Below are 11123 nucleotides of genomic sequence, written 5' to 3'. Positions count from 1 at the left end.
CATGATCAGGACCGTCCCATCGCTGCTGTCCCGCGTGCCAAGCTGAAAATAATACCTGTTAAATATTAAAATGTGTATTTCTGTTCACTGAATGTCTCCGGAGACAAACAGCATCCAAAGTACATAAAACTTTAAAAAAAAAATTTTTTTAAATTAACTTTGCAGTGTAAATAAGTTATAAACGGCTGCTTTATTGTTAACTTATTTACATTTAACACCTTATTGCCTGAATTTATTTTAAATTATGTCAAAACAAAACTACAGAAAAAGGAAATAAAAAGGGTGGTAACAATACTACAATAAGAAAAAACTAAATGGACATAAGAAATCAAATTTGTGTAAACAGACAGTTCGTGGATTGTTGCCTGGAGAGTTTCCATTTCAGTCATAAGACACGCCGTGGTCGCCATTACCCACCGATTACTGCTAAAGCAGGTTTGTGTTATGGTGCGTTCAAGTTCTCTTGGAATTCTGAGCATCCTAGAAAAGGTAACGTCACTACCAGGAAGTCAGAGCTCCAGTTGCACAAAGTCGGAAAAAACAGACTCCTCCAAAAAAGTCTGTTTATGAGCTCCAACAGATGCTGCGTGAACGCAGAAACTCACAAACTTTCTTTCAATTCAGATTCAGGTTTGGTGCTATAATCATGTTGATCAATTCTACGTACCTGCTGCAAGTATAATAATAATAATAATAATAATAATAATAATAATAATAATAATAATAATAATAATAATAATAATATTAAGTAGAAGATGGTATCAGGTCACACAAGGACACTGTTCAGTAAAAACAGGCTGCTGCTTAAAACAACAATAAGAAGCAATAAAATACAACATAAAACCACGGTGATTACAGACAGCCAGGTGTGTTTTGAGGATGGATTTGAACAGATGTAAACAGTCAGTGTTACAGATGTGTGGTGGTGGTGGTGGGGGGGGGGGTGGGGGGGATTCCAGAGGTGGTACTGAATGCTCGCCTCCCCATGGTGCTGAGACGGCAGGAGGGAGCAGTGAGGTGGATGGAGGAGGATGACCTAGAGGTGGGACAATATGTCAGAGGTGAGACAGACAAGGGGGGGGAGGCTGTGGAGGGTCTGCAGGAGGATTGTAAGTTCTGTTCTAGATTTAACCGGTGGCCAGCGGCTGTCGGACAGGGCTGATGTGGTGAAGAGAGGGAGTCCTGGTGATGATGCATGCTGCTGAGTTTTGAACCATTTGGAGCTTTATGAAGGTACATTTGGACAATCGGCGCGTTTCCTTTAATTTCACAAAAACTAAATATTGCAAGAAAAAAACTGCTTATGGAAACACCAACACTGAAAAAAGTCTCAAATATTACAAAAAAGTTTTTACACTCTCATGAGGAGGTTTTTCTACCCGTTTGGATACAGAAATGTATCTCAAAGGTGTAATGGAAACACTTTTTAGTATTTGCATGTCCCCAGATGTGATGTATGGGGTCATGCGACCAGTTCATATCCGGTAAAGAGGGCGGGTTGTGGAACAAACAACAGCTTAGAAAAGTCGTAACAAGTTAAAAACCCCATGTATTAGCCTCAAGTCTCGTAAAATCTGGTGAGACGAAAGAGATTTTACGAGATTTGAGGCGAATGCGCGAAACGCTGTTCAGTGGAAACACCTGCAAATCACAATTGTTTGTTGAAACTTATAAATATCACTTTTATTTTGTGAGAAAATGTCAGAAATGCAGCTAAAACCAACGATAAATATCCTTAACAAACAAACCGACTACAATCCATTCGGTCCGTCAGCCATGAGAGCTCGGTGTGTCGCTGAGGGAGCGGTTCAGGCGTGCAGGGCCGGATTAAAAGTGCACAGGCCCCTGGGCCCAGAGTATTCCAGGGGCCCCCTTCCCCACCACAACATTGTAAAAATTGTTAATGATACACTGAAACGGCATTTCTCACATCTTTCAGCCAATAGCCTCCAGTACCAGTAGCAACACGCTAGACACTGTGGTGGAACTATCTGGCCTTTGTGTTCGTTTTGTTTTATGTCCAAACAGCCGGTATATGCTCTACTTGGGCCCCACATGGGCCCTAAGTGGACGTGGGCCCCTGGGCCTGTACCCAAAATGCCCATTGGATAATCTGGCCTTTCAGGCACGGTGAGCTCCAATGATTCGTCGACAAAGTCGACAATAAAAATTCATTGACGCGAAATGTCGACGCGTCGTGTTCTAAACGGCCGCAACGGCTTTGCTGATAAAACGCTGCGCCAGGCAACTTAACGCCACGACTTTTCAGACAGTATAAGAACTGTAAACATCAAGTAAAATGACTCAAAGCCCCACAGGAAGGGCAGGGGGCAGTATGGTCATTTACTTAACCAACGAAGAACAACTCAAGACCGATGGCGGCACAACCGAAACAGTCAAGTGAAAACAGCTTTAGACCTCGTGCTCTAAAGTTTGGGAGTTTTTCCAGCTAAACAACCTGTCTGAACAGGTGAAATGTGTCGTCTGCCACGCAGAGCTGACGTACCGCGGCAGCACGACACTTATCCATGTGAAGAGAAAGCACCCTGGAGTCATGGTTTCTGGGTTAGTTAGTATTACAGAGTAGATACCTAGTTTTGTCATTCCTGTCGTTTTTTGTTTTTTTCCTGGAAATTTCCCGGATGATGAAACAAGGAGAAAATAAACCGACACGATTTTACAATTAAAATATTTTATTTGTTTTGTTTTGTGTTTGAGGTAAATTCTGTAGTTTAGATATGACATGATAAATACGTTTGTTTCAAAATAAATTCATAGTAAGCTGTTAAGTTTATATTTGATATTCAACTCGTTCAGGAGTCATTTTACTTTACCAAAGAGCATTATGTTGTGATGGACTGGAAATCTGGGTGATATTTACATGATGCAAATGAAGAGAGTGGGGTGAAACATCCTGGAGCTTGGAAAAATAAAAAGCTGCATCAACTGGAAGCACAGATGGCAGGTGTGACAGAAATAATCCTGACTAATCGAAAAAATTATTCACAGATTAGTCGACCAGTAAAATAATCGTTAGTTGTAGCCCTAGATCTGATGAAGCTCCGATCTGGAGGCTTTAGACCGGATAGACCGGACGGACCAGTCTGGAGGCTTTAGACCAGATGGAGCGGTCTGGAGGCTGTAGACCAGATGGAGCGGTCTGGAGGCTGTAGACCGGACGGACCGGTCTGGAGGCTGTAGACCGGACGGACCAGTCTGGAGGCTGTAGACCAGATGGACCGGTCTGGAGGCTGTAGACCGGACGGACCAGTCTGGAGGCTGTAGACCAGATGGACCGGTCTGGAGGCTGTAGACCGGACGGACCAGTCTGGAGGCTGTAGACCAGATGGACCGGTCTGGAGGCTTTAGACCAGATGGACCGGTCTGGAGGCTTTAGACCAGATGGACCGGTCTGGAGGCTGTAGACCAGATGGAGCGGTCTGGAGGCTGTAGACCAGATGGAGCGGTCTGGAGGCTGTAGACCAGATGGAGCGGTCTGGAGGCTGTAGACCAGATGGACCAGTCTGGAGGCTGTAGACCAGATGGACCGGTCTGGAGGCTTTAGACCAGATGGACCGGTCTGGAGGCTGTAGACCAGATGGACCGGTCTGGAGGCTGTAGACCGGACGGACCGGTCTGGAGGCTGTAGACCAGATGGAGCGGTCTGGAGGCTGTAGACCAGATGGAGCGGTCTGGAGGCTGTAGACCAGATGGAGCGGTCTGGAGGCTGTAGACCAGATGGACCGGTCTGGAGGCTGTAGACCGGACAGACCGGTCTGGAGGCTGTAGACCAGATGGACCGGTCTGGAGGCTGTAGACCAGATGGACCGGTCTGGAGGCTGTAGACCAGATGGAGCGGTCTGGAGGCTGTAGACCAGATGGACCGGTCTGGAGGCTGTAGACCAGATGGACCGGTCTGGAGGCTGTAGACCAGATGGACCGGTCTGGAGGCTGTAGACCGGACGGACCGGTCTGGAGGCTGTAGACCGGACAGACCGGTCTGGAGGCTGTAGACCAGATGGACCGGTCTGGAGGCTGTAGACCAGATGGACCGGTCTGGAGGCTGTAGACCAGATGGAGCGGTCTGGAGGCTTTAGACCAGATGGAGCGGTCTGGAGGCTGTAGACCAGATGGAGCGGTCTGGAGGCTTTAGACCAGATGGACCGGTCTGGAGGCTGTAGACCAGATGGACCGGTCTGGAGGCTGTAGACCAGATGGACCGGTCTGGAGGCTGTAGACCAGATGGACCGGTCTGGAGGCTGTAGACCAGATGGAGCGGTCTGGAGGCTGTAGACCAGATGGAGCGGTCTGGAGGCTGTAGACCAGATGGACCGGTCTGGAGGCTTTAGACCAGATGGAGCGGTCTGGAGGCTGTAGACCAGATGGAGCGGTCTGGAGGCTGTAGACCAGATGGAGCGGTCTGGAGGCTGTAGACCAGATGGAGCGGTCTGGAGGCTGTAGACCAGATGGAGCGGTCTGGAGGCTGTAGACCAGATGGACCGGTCTGGAGGCTTTAGACCAGATGGACCGGTCTGGAGGCTGTAGACCAGATGGACCGGTCTGGAGGCTGTAGACCAGATGGACCGGTCTGGAGGCTGTAGACCAGATGGACCGGTCTGGAGGCTGTAGACCAGATGGACCGGTCTGGAGGCTGTAGACCAGATGGAGCGGTCTGGAGGCTTTAGACCAGATGGAGCGGTCTGGAGGCTTTAGACCAGATGGAGCGGTCTGGAGGCTTTAGACCAGATGGAGCGGTCTGGAGGCTGTAGACCAGATGGAGCGGTCTGGAGGCTTTAGACCAGATGGACCGGTCTGGAGGCTTTAGACCAGATGGAGCGGTCTGGAGGCTGTAGACCAGATGGAGCGGTCTGGAGGCTGTAGACCAGATGGAGCGGTCTGGAGGCTTTAGACCAGATGGACCGGTCTGGAGGCTGTAGACCAGATGGAGCGGTCTGGAGGCTTTAGACCAGATGGAGCGGTCTGGAGGCTGTAGACCAGATGGACCGGTCTGGAGGCTGTAGACCAGATGGAGCGGTCTGGAGGCTGTAGACCAGATGGAGCGGTCTGGAGGCTGTAGACCAGATGGAGCGGTCTGGAGGCTTTAGACCAGATGGAGCGGTCTGGAGGCTGTAGACCAGATGGAGCGGTCTGGAGGCTGTAGACCAGATGGAGCGGTCTGGAGGCTGTAGACCAGATGGAGCGGTCTGGAGGCTGTAGACCAGATGGAGCGGTCTGGAGGCTGTAGACCAGATGGAGCGGTCTGGAGGCTGTAGACCAGATGGAGCGGTCTGGAGGCTGTAGACCAGATGGAGCGGTCTGGAGGCTGTAGACCAGATGGAGCGGTCTGGAGGCTGTAGACCAGATGGACCGGTCTGGAGGCTGTAGACCAGATGGACCGGTCTGGAGGCTTTAGACCAGATGGAGCGGTCTGGAGGCTGTAGACCAGATGGAGCGGTCTGGAGGCTGTAGACCAGATGGACCGGTCTGGAGGCTTTAGACCAGATGGAGCGGTCTGGAGGCTGTAGACCAGATGGAGCGGTCTGGAGGCTGTAGACCAGATGGAGCGGTCTGGAGGCTTTAGACCAGATGGACCGGTCTGGAGGCTGTAGACCAGATGGAGCGGTCTGGAGGCTGTAGACCAGATGGAGCGGTCTGGAGGCTGTAGACCAGATGGAGCGGTCTGGAGGCTTTAGACCAGATGGACCGGTCTGGAGGCTGTAGACCAGATGGACCGGTCTGGAGGCTGTAGACCAGATGGAGCGGTCTGGAGGCTGTAGACCAGATGGACCGGTCTGGAGGCTTTAGACCAGGGGGAGTCTTTGCTTTTAAACAACATTGTTCAGAGTAAATAGGAAACTTCGTCTGTAGCGCGGCGACTCGTCCCTGTCGATAAAAAACACGCAACCTTTTCCTACTTTATCAAAACTCTCCGTTCAAACTGCATCTGGAAAAATGCGACAAATTTCCGCTACACGCGTTTCTACAATAACCACGCCCACCTCACACGTCCGACCAATCACACCACACTCCTCAGAGTCGCACGAGAAGAAAGTTCTGCTTGGTGGATGTGTCGAGACCAAACCGCCAGGTGTCCACGAGGAAAAACCTCATTCTGGTCCCGTAGCCTCGAGATCTGGACCACGTCTTCATTCTGGTCCCGCAGCCTCGAGATCTGGACCACGTCTTCATTCTGGTCCCGCAGCCTCGAGATCTGGACCACGTCTTCATTCTGGTCCCGCAGCCTCGAGATCTGGACCACGTCTTCATTCTGGTCCCGCAGCCTCGAGATCTGGACCACGTCTTCATTCTGGTCCCGCAGCCTCGAGATCTGGACCACGTCTTCATTCTGGTCCCGCAGCCTCGAGATCTGGACCACGTCTTCATTCTGGTCCCGTAGCCTCGAGATCTGGACCACGTCTTCATTCTGGTCCCGCAGCCTCGAGATCTGGACCACGTCTTCATTCTGGTCCCGCAGCCTCGAGATCTGGACCACGTCTTCATTCTGGTCCCGCAGCCTCGAGATCTGGACCACGTCTTCATTCTGGTCCCGCAGCCTCGAGATCTGGACCACGTCTTCATTCTGGTCCCGTAGCCTCGAGATCTGGACCACGTCTTCATTCTGGATCTCCTGGATCTTCAAGGACTTTCCAGGACAGGTTCTCCAGGATCTTCAAGGACTTTCCAGGAAAGGTTTTCCAGGATCCCTCAAGGACTTTCCAGGAAAGGTTCTCCAGGATTGTCAAGGACTTTCCAGGACAGGTTCTCCAGGATCTTCAAGGACTTTCCAGGAAAGGTTCTCCAGGATCTTCAAGGACTTTCCAGGAAAGGTTTTCCAGGATCCCTCAAGGACTTTCCAGGAAAGGTTCTCCAGGATCTTCAAGGACTTTCCAGGAAAGGTTTTCCAGGATCCCTCAAGGACTTTCCAGAACAAGTTCTCCAGGATCTTCAAGGACTTTCCAGGACAGGTTCTCCTGGATCTTCAAGGACTTTCCAGGACAGGTTCTCCAGGACCCCTCAAGGACTTTCCAGGACAGGTTCTCCAGGATCCCTCAAGGACTTTCCAGGAAAGGTTCTCCAGGATCTTCAAGGACTTTCCAGGAAAGGTTCTCCAGGATCTTCAAGGACTTTCCAGGGAAGGTTCTCCAGGATCTTCAAGGACTTTCCAGGGAAGGTTCTCCAGGATCTTCAAGGACTTTCCAGGAAGGTTCTCTAGAATCTTCAAGGACTTTCCAGGACAGGTTCTCCAGGATCCCTCAAGGACTTTCCAGGACAAGTTCTCCAGGATCTTCAAGGACTTTCCAGGACAGGTTCTCCTGGATCTTCAAGGACTTTCCAGGACAGGTTCTCCAGGATCCCTCAAGGACTTTCCAGGAAAGGTTCTCCAGGATCTTCAAGGACTTTCCAGGACAGGTTCTCCAGGATTTTCAAGGACTTTCCAGGGAAGGTTCTCCAGGATCTTCAAGGACTTTCCAGGGAAGGTTCTCCAGGATCTTCAAGGACTTTCCAGGAAAGGTTCTCTAGGATCTTCAAGGACTTTCCAGGACAGGTTCTCCAGGATCCTTCAAGGACATTCCAGGAAAGGTTCTCCAGGACCCCTCAAGGACTTTCCAGGACAGGTTCTCCAGGATCCCTCAAGGACTTTCCAGGAAAGATTCTCCAGGATCTTCAAGGACTTTCCAGGACAGGTTCTCCAGGATCTTCAAGGACTTTCCAGGAAAGGTTCTCCGGGATCTTCAAGGACTTTCCAGGAAAGATTCTCCAGGATCCCTCAAGGACTTTCCAGGAAAGGTTCTCCAGGATCCCTCAAGGACTTTCCAGGAAAGGTTCTCCAGGATCTTCAAGGACTTTCCAGGACAGGTTCTCCAGGATCTTCAAGGACTTTCCAGGAAAGGTTCTCCAGGATCGTCAAGGACTTTCCAGGAAAGGTTCTCCAGGATCTTCAAGTACTTTCCAGGACAGGTTCTCCAGGATCCCTCAAGGACTTTCCAGGACAGGTTCTCTAGGATCTTCAAGGACTTTCCAGGACAGGTTCTCCAGGATACCTCAAGGACTTTCCAGGACAGGTTCTCCAGGATCTTCAAGGACTTTCCAGGACAGGTTCTCCAGGATCCTTCAAGGACTTTCCAGGACAGGTTCTCCAGGATTCCTCAAGGACTTTCCAGGAAGGTTTTCCTGGATCTTCAAGGACTTTCCAGGGAAGGTTCTCCAGGATCTTCAAGGACTTTCCAGGAAAGGTTCTCTAGGATCTTCAAGGACTTTCCAGGACAGGTTCTCCAGGATCTTTCAAGGACATTCCAGGACAGGTTCTCCAGGACCCCTTAAGGACTTTCCAGGACAGGTTCTCCAGGATACCTCAAGGACTTTCCAGTAAAGATTCTCCAGGATCTTCAAGGACTTTCCAGGACAGGTTCTCCAGGATCTTCAAGGACTTTCCAGGACAGGTTCTCCAGGATCTTCAAGGACTTTCCAGGAAAGGTTCTCCGGGATCTTCAAGGACTTTCCAGGAAAGATTCTCCAGGATCCCTCAAGGACTTTCCAGGAAAGGTTCTCCAGGATCCCTCAAGGACTTTCCAGGAAAGGTTCTCCAGGATCTTCAAGGACTTTCCAGGAAAGGTTCTCCAGGATCGTCAAGGACTTTCCAGGAAAGGTTCTCCAGGATCTTCAAGGACTTTCCAGGACAGGTTCTCCAGGATCCTTCAAGGACTTTCCAGGACAGGTTCTCCAGGATCTTCAAGGACTTTCCAGGACAGGTTCTCCAGGATCCTTCAAGGACTTTCCAGGACAGGTTCTCCAGGATCCCTCAAGGACTTTCCAGGAAGGTTCTCCTGGATCTTCAAGGACTTTCCAGGGAAGGTTCTCCAGGATCCATCAAGGACTTTCCAGGACAGGTTCTCCAGGATCCCTCAAGGACTTTCCAGAACAAGTTCTCCAGGATCTTCAAGGACTTTCCAGGAAAGGTTCTCCAGGATCTTCAAGGACTTTCCAGGAAAGGTTCTCCAGGATCCCTCAAGGACTTTCCAGGAAAGGTTCTCCAGGATCTTCAAGGACTTTCCAGGACAGGTTCTCCAGGATCCTTCAAGGACTTTCCAGGAAAGGTTCTCCAGGATCTTCAAGGACTTTCCAGGAAAGATTCTCCAGGATCTTCAAGGACTTTCCAGGAAAGGTTCTCTAGGATCTTCAAGGACTTTCCAGGACAGGTTCTCCAGGATCCTTCAAGGACATTCCAGGAAAGGTTCTCCAGGACCCCTCAAGGACTTTCCAGGACAGGTTCTCCAGGATCCCTCAAGGACTTTCCAGGAAAGATTCTCCAGGATCTTCAAGGACTTTCCAGGACAGGTTCTCCAGGATCTTCAAGGACTTTCCAGGAAAGGTTCTCCGGGATCTTCAAGGACTTTCCAGGAAAGATTCTCCAGGATCCCTCAAGGACTTTCCAGGAAAGGTTCTCCAGGATCCCTCAAGGACTTTCCAGGAAAGGTTCTCCAGGATCTTCAAGGACTTTCCAGGACAGGTTCTCCAGGATCTTCAAGGACTTTCCAGGAAAGGTTCTCCAGGATCGTCAAGGACTTTCCAGGAAAGGTTCTCCAGGATCTTCAAGTACTTTCCAGGACAGGTTCTCCAGGATCCCTCAAGGACTTTCCAGGACAGGTTCTCTAGGATCTTCAAGGACTTTCCAGGACAGGTTCTCCAGGATACCTCAAGGACTTTCCAGGACAGGTTCTCCAGGATCTTCAAGGACTTTCCAGGACAGGTTCTCCAGGATCCTTCAAGGACTTTCCAGGACAGGTTCTCCAGGATTCCTCAAGGACTTTCCAGGAAGGTTTTCCTGGATCTTCAAGGACTTTCCAGGGAAGGTTCTCCAGGATCTTCAAGGACTTTCCAGGAAAGGTTCTCTAGGATCTTCAAGGACTTTCCAGGACAGGTTCTCCAGGATCTTTCAAGGACATTCCAGGACAGGTTCTCCAGGACCCCTTAAGGACTTTCCAGGACAGGTTCTCCAGGATACCTCAAGGACTTTCCAGTAAAGATTCTCCAGGATCTTCAAGGACTTTCCAGGACAGGTTCTCCAGGATCTTCAAGGACTTTCCAGGACAGGTTCTCCAGGATCTTCAAGGACTTTCCAGGAAAGGTTCTCCGGGATCTTCAAGGACTTTCCAGGAAAGATTCTCCAGGATCCCTCAAGGACTTTCCAGGAAAGGTTCTCCAGGATCCCTCAAGGACTTTCCAGGAAAGGTTCTCCAGGATCTTCAAGGACTTTCCAGGAAAGGTTCTCCAGGATCGTCAAGGACTTTCCAGGAAAGGTTCTCCAGGATCTTCAAGGACTTTCCAGGACAGGTTCTCCAGGATCCTTCAAGGACTTTCCAGGACAGGTTCTCCAGGATCTTCAAGGACTTTCCAGGACAGGTTCTCCAGGATCCTTCAAGGACTTTCCAGGACAGGTTCTCCAGGATCCCTCAAGGACTTTCCAGGAAGGTTCTCCTGGATCTTCAAGGACTTTCCAGGGAAGGTTCTCCAGGATCCATCAAGGACTTTCCAGGACAGGTTCTCCAGGATCCCTCAAGGACTTTCCAGAACAAGTTCTCCAGGATCTTCAAGGACTTTCCAGGAAAGGTTCTCCAGGATCTTCAAGGACTTTCCAGGAAAGGTTCTCCAGGATCCCTCAAGGACTTTCCAGGAAAGGTTCTCCAGGATCTTCAAGGACTTTCCAGGACAGGTTCTCCAGGATCCTTCAAGGACTTTCCAGGAAAGGTTCTCCAGGATCTTCAAGGACTTTCCAGGAAAGATTCTCCAGGATCTTCAAGGACTTTCCAGGACAGGTTCTCCAGGATCTTCAAGGACTTTCCAGGAAAGGTTCTCCGGGATCTTCAAGGACTTTCCAGGAAAGATTCTCCAGGATACCTCAAGGACTTTCCAGGACAGGTTCTCCAGGATCTTCAAGGACTTTCCGGGAAAGGTTCTCCAGGATCGTCAAGGACTTTCCAGGACAGGTTCTCCAGGATCTTCAAGGACTTTACAGGACAGGTTCTCCGGGATCTTCAAGGACTTTCCAGGACAGGTTCTCCAGGATCCCTCAAGGACTTTCCAGGACATGTTCTCCAGGATCTTCAAGGACTTTCCAGGACAGG

Source organism: Telmatherina bonti, assembly GCF_933228915.1.
Source record: "Telmatherina bonti genome assembly, chromosome: 17".
Lineage (NCBI taxonomy): Eukaryota > Metazoa > Chordata > Actinopteri > Atheriniformes > Telmatherinidae > Telmatherina > Telmatherina bonti.
This window is presented reverse-complemented; position numbering follows the sequence as displayed.